Below are 7,041 nucleotides of genomic sequence, written 5' to 3' on the forward strand. Positions count from 1 at the left end.
TCCACAACTAGAAACTCCACAACTGCAAGTTTCACAACTAGATACTCCGCAACTAGAAACTCCACAAACAGAACCTCTGCAACTAGAAACTCCGCAACTAGAAACTCCGCAGCTAGAAACTACACAACTAGAGACTCCACAACTAGAACCTCCACGACTAGAAACTCCACAACTAGACACTCCACAACTAAAAACTCTTCAACTAGAAACTCCTAAATTAGAGACTCCAAAACTAGAGAATCTACAACTAGAGACTTCAAACTAGAAACTCAACAACTAGAAACTCAACAACTAAAAACTCAACAACTGGAAACTCCACAGCATGAGACTCCGCAACTTGAAACTCCACAACTAGAAACTCCGCATAGAGAAACTCCACAACTAGAAACTCCGCAACTAGAAACTCCACAACTAGAAACTCCACAACTCGGAACTCCACTACTAGATACTCCACAACTGGAAACTCGACAACTAGAAACTCGACATCTAGAGACTCCACAACTTGAAACTCCATAACTAGAGACTCTGCAACTAGAAACTCCGCAACTAGAGACTCCGCAACTCCACAACTATAAACTCCACAAATGAAAAATCCACGACTAGATACTCCACAACTAGAAAATCTACAACTAGAAACTCCACAACTATAGACTCCACAGCTTGAAACTCCACACGTTTAAACTCCACAACTTAAGACTCCACAACAAGAAACTCCACAACTAGAAACTCCACAACTAGAAACTCCCCAACTAGAAACTCTGCAACTAGAAACTCCGCAACAGGAGACTCTACAACTAGAACCTCCAGTACTAGAAACTCCAAAACTAGAAACTCCACAACTAGAAACTTCACGACTAGAAACTCCGCAACTAGAGACTCCACAACTGGAAACTGCACAACTTGAAACTCCACAACTAGAAACTCCACAACCAGAAACTCCACAACTAGAAACTCCACAACTAGAAACTCCAACACTAGAAACTCCACAACTCAAAACTCCACAACTAGAAACTCCAAAACTCGAAACTTCACAACTCGAAACTCCACAACTGGAAACTCTACAACTAGACACTCCACAACTAAAAACTCTTCAACTAGAAATTCCTAAACTAGAGACTCCACAACTTGAGAATCTACAACTAAAGACTTCAAACTAGAAACTCAACAACTAGAAACTCCACAACTAAAAACTCAACATTTAGAAACTCCACAGATTGAGACTCCGCAACTAGAAACTCCACAACTAGGGACTCCGCAACTAGAAACTCCACAACTAGAAACTCCACAACTGAAAACTCCACTACCAGATACTCCACAACTGGAAACTCGGCAACTAGAAACTCCACAAATAGAGACTCCACAACTTGAAACTCCACAACTAGAGACTCTGCAACTAGAAACTCCACAACTAGAGATTCCGTAACTCCACAACTAGAAACTCCACAACTGGAAAATCCACAACTAGTTACTCCACAACTAGAAACTCCGCAACTAGAAACTCCGCCACTGGAAACTCTACAACTAGAAACTCCACAACTAGAAACTCCAAAACTAGAAACTCCACAACTAGAAACTTCACGATTCGAAACTCTACTAGAAACTCCACAACTTGAAACTCCACAACTAGACACTCCACAACTAAAAACTCGACAACTAGAGACTCCTCAACTAGAGAATTCGCAACTAGAAACTCCGCAGCTAGAAACTGCACCACTAGAAACTCCACAACTCGAAACTCCACAACTATAAACTCCACAACTCGAAATTCCACAACTCAAAACTCCACAACTTGAAACTCCACAACTAGAAACTCCACAACTTGAGACTCCGCAACTAGAAACTCCACAACCAGAAACTCCACAACTAGAAACTCCACAACTAGAAACTCCATAACTAGAAACTCCACAACTAGAAACTGCGCAACTAGACACTCCGCAACTAGAGACTCCACAACTTGAAACTCCACAACTACAAACTCCACAACTACAAACTCCACAACTAGAGACTCGGCAACTAGAAATTTCATATCTAGAAACTCCACAACTAAAAACTTTACAACTAGAAACTGCAAAACTAGAGACTTCACAACTAGAAACTCAACAACTACAAACTCCACAACTAAAAACTCCACAACTGGAAACTCCACAACTTGAGACTCCACAACTTGAAACTCCACAATTAGAAACTCCACTATTAAAAACTCCGCAATGAGAAACTCCACAACTAGATACTCCCCAACTGGAAACTCCACAACTAGAAACTTCACAACTGGAAACTCCACAACAAGATACTCCACAACTGGAAACTCCACAACTGGAAACTCCACAACAAGATACTCCACAACTGGAAACTCCACAACTTGAAACTCCACAACTAGAAACTCCACAACCAGAAACTCTACAACTAGAAACTCCACAACCAGAAACTCCACAACTAGAAACTCCGCAACTAGAGACTCTACAACTAAAAACTCCACAACTAGAAACTCCACAACTACAAACTCCACCAATAGAGACTCGGCAACTAGAAATTCTATATCTAGAAACTCCACAACTGAAAACTCCACAACTAAAAACTCCACAACTAAAACTCTACAACTAGAGACTCCGCTACTAGAAACTCCACAGCCAGAGACTCTGCAACTAGAAACTCTGCAGCTAGAAACTCCACAAATAGAAACTCCGCAATTAAAAAGTCCGCAGCTAGAAACTCCACAACTAGAGACTCCACAACTAGAAACTCCACAACTAAAAACTCCACAACTAGAAACTCCACAACTTGAAACCTCACAACCTTAAGTTCCGCAACTGGAAAATCAACAGCTGGAGATTCCGCAACTAGAAACTCCACAACTAGAAACTTCAAACTAGAAACTCAACAACTATAATCTGCACAACTAAAAACTCAACAACTGGAAACTCTACAACTAGAGACTCCTCAACTAGAGAATTCGCAACTAGAAACGCCAAAACTGGAGACTCTGCACCTAGAAACTCCGCAGCTAGAAACACCACAACTACAAACTCCACAACTCGAAACTCCACAACTAGAAACTCCACAACTTGAAACTCCACAACTAGAGACTCTGCAACTTGAAACTCCACAACTAGAGACTCTGCAACTTGAAACTCAACAACTAGAGACTCCGCAACTCAACAACTAGAAGCTCCACAACTGGAAAATCCACAACTAGATACTCCACAACTAGAAAATCTACAACTAGGAACTCCACAACTCTAGCCTCCACAACTTGAAACTCCACAAGCTTAAACTCCACAACTTGAGACTCCACAGCTAGAAACTCCACAACTAGAAACTCCACAACTGGAAAATCCATAACTAGATACTCCACAACTAGAAAATCTACAACTAGGAACTCCACAGCTATAGACTCACAACTTGAAACTCCACAAGTTTAAACTCCACAACTTGAGACTCCACAACTAGAAACTCCACAACTAGAAACTCCACAACTGGAAAATCCATAACTAGATACTCCACAACTAGAAAATCTACAACTCCACAACCAGAAACTCCACAACTAGAAACTCCACAACTAGAAACTTCACAACTACAGACTCCGCAACTAGAGACTCCAGAACTAGAAACTCCACAACTAGAAACTCCACAACTATAGACTCCACAGCTTGAAACTCCACACGTTTAAACTCCACAACTTAAGACTCCACAACAAAAAACTCCCCAACTAGAAACTCCGACACTAGAAACACCGCAACAGGAGACTCTTCAACTAGAAACTCCACAACTAGAAACTCCAAAACTAAAAACTCCAAACTAGAAACTCCACAACTAGAATCTTCACAACTAGAAACTCCGCAACTAGAGACTCCACAACTGGAAACTCCACAACTTGAAACTCAACAACTAGAAACTCCGCAACTGGAAACTTCACAACTAAAAACTCCACAACTACAAACTCTACAAATAAAGACTCGGCTACAAGAAATTTCATGTCTAAAAAGTCCACAACTAAAAACTCCAGAACTTGAAACTCCGCAACTAGAAACTCCAACACTAGAAACTCCACAACTAGAAACTCCACAACTCGAAACTCCACAACTGGAAACTCCACAACTAGACACTCCACAACTAGAAACTCCACAACCACAAACTCCACAACTAGAAACTTCACAACTAGAGACTCCGCAACTAGAGACTCCACAACTAGAAACTTCACAACTAGAAACTCCACAACCAGAGACTCTGCAATTCCACAACTAGAAACTCCACAACTGCAAGCTCCACAACTAGATACTCCGCAACTAGAAACTCCGCAACTAGAAACTCCACAACCAGAGAATGCAACTAGAAACTCCGCAACTAGAAACTTCGCAGCTAGAAACTACACAACTAGAGACTCCACAACTAGAAACTCCACGACTAGAAACTCCACAAATAAAAACTCCACAACTGGAAACTCCACAACTAGAAACTCCACAACTGAAAACTCCACAACTGGAAACCCCACAACTAGAAACTCCACAACTAGAAACTCCACAACTATAGACTCCGAAACTAGAAACTCCACAACCAGAGACTCTGCAACTAGAAACTCCGCAACTAGAAACTCCGCAGCTAGAAACTACACAACTAGAGACTCCATAACTTGAAACTCTTCAACTAGAAACTCCTAAACTAGAGACTCCACAACAAGAGAATCTACAACTAGAGACTTCAAACTAGAAACTCAACAACTAGAAACTCAACAACTAAAAACTCAACAACTAGAAACTCCACAGCATGACACTCCGCAACTTGAAACTTCCCAACTAGAAACTCCGCAACTAGAAACTCCACAACTAGAAACTCCGCAACTAGAAACTCCACAACTAGAAACTCCACAACTCAAAACTCCACTACTAGATACCCCACAACTGGAAACTCGACAACTAGAAACTCCACATCTAGAGACTCCACAACTTGAAACTCCATAACTAGAGACTCTGCAACTAGAAACTCCGCAACTAGAGACTCCGCAACTCCACAACAATAAACTCCACAAATGAAAAATCCACAGCCAGATACTCCACAACTAGAAAATCTACAACTAGAAACTCCACAACTATAGACTACACAGCTTGAAACTCCACACGTTTAAACTCCACAACTTAAGACTCCACAACAAGAAACTCCACAACTAGAAACTCCCCAACTAGAAACTCCGCAACTAGAAACTCCGCAACTAGAAACTCCGCAACAGGAGACTCTACAACTAGAAACTCCACAACTAGAAACTCCAAAACTAGAAACTCCACAACTAGAAACTTCACAACTAGAAACTCCGCAACTGGAGACTCCACAACTGGAAACCGCACAACTTCAAACTCCACAACAAGAAACTCCACAACCAGAAACTCCACAACTGGAAACTCCACAACTAGAAACTCCGCAACTAGTGACTCCACAACTAGAAACTCCACAGCTACAAACTCCACAAATACAGACTCGGCAACTAGAAATTTCATATCTAGAATCTCCACAACTAGAAACTGCAACACTAGAGACTTCACAACTAGAAACTCAACAACTAGAAATTCCACAACTGAAAACTGCACAACCGGAAACTCCACAACTTGAGACTCCGCAACTTGAAACTTCACAACTGGAAACTCCACAACTAGATACTCCACAACTGGAAACTCCACAACTAGAAACTCCACAACTAGACTCCACAACTTGAAACTCCACAACTAGAGACTCTGCAACTAGAAACTCCACAACTAGAGACTTCGCAACTCCACAACTAGAAACTCCACAACTGGAAACTCCTCAACTAGATACTCCGCAACTAGAAACTCCACAGCTAGAGACTCCACAACTTGAAACTCCACAACTTTAAACTCCACAACTTGAGACTCCACAACTAGAAACTCCACAACGCAAAACTCTACTACTAGAAACTTCACAATTAGAAACTCCACAACCAGAAACTCCACAACTAGAAACTCCACAACTAAAAACTCCACAACTAGAAACTCCACAACTAGAAACTCCACAACTAGAGACTCCGCAACTAGAAACTCCACAACCAGAGACTCTGCAACTAGAAACTCCGCAACTAGACTCCACAACTTGAAACTCCACAACTAGAGACTCTGCAACTAGAAACTCCACAACTAGAGACTTCGCAACTCCACAACTAGAAACTCCACAACTGGAAACTCCACAACTAGATACTCCGCAACTAGAAACTCCGCAGCTAGAGACTCCACAACTTGAAACTCCACAACTTTAAACTCCACAACTTGAGACTCCACAACTAGAAACTCCACAACGCAAAACTCTACAACTAGAAACTTCACAATTAGAAACTCCATAACCAGAAACTCCACAACTAGAAACTCCGCAGCTAGAAACTACACAACTAGAGACTCCACAACTAGAAACTCCACAACTAGAAACTCCACAACTAGAAACTCCACAACTTGAAACATCACAACCTTAAGTTACGCAACTAGAAAATCCACAGCTAGATATTCCGCAACTAGAAACTCCACAACTTGAGACTCCACAACTAGAAACTCCACAACTGAAACTTCACAACTACAAACTCCACAAGTAGAACCTCCACAACCATAAAGTCCGCAACTAGAATCGCTGCAACTAGAAAATCCACAACCAGGAACTTCTCACCTAGAAATTCCACAACTAGCAACTCCACAACTAGAAACTCCACAACTAGAAACTCTGCAACTAGAGACTCCACGACTTAAAACTCCACAACAAGAGATTCCGCAACTCCACAACTAGAAACTCTACAACTGGAAACTCCAAAACTAGATACTTTACGACTAGAAACTCCACAACTAGAAACTCTATAACTAGAACCTCCACAACCAGAGACTCCACAACTAGAATCTCTGCAACTAGAAACTCCACAACCTTAAACTCCACAACTAGAAACTCCAACACTAGCATCTCCACAACTAGAAACTCCGCAACTAGAGACTCCACAACTAGAAACTCCACAACTAGAGTCTCCACAACTTGAAACTCCACAACTAAAAACTCCACAACCAG

Source organism: Rhipicephalus microplus, unplaced genomic scaffold (assembly GCF_043290135.1).
Source record: "Rhipicephalus microplus isolate Deutch F79 unplaced genomic scaffold, USDA_Rmic scaffold_26, whole genome shotgun sequence".
Taxonomy (NCBI): Eukaryota; Metazoa; Arthropoda; class Arachnida; order Ixodida; family Ixodidae; genus Rhipicephalus; species Rhipicephalus microplus.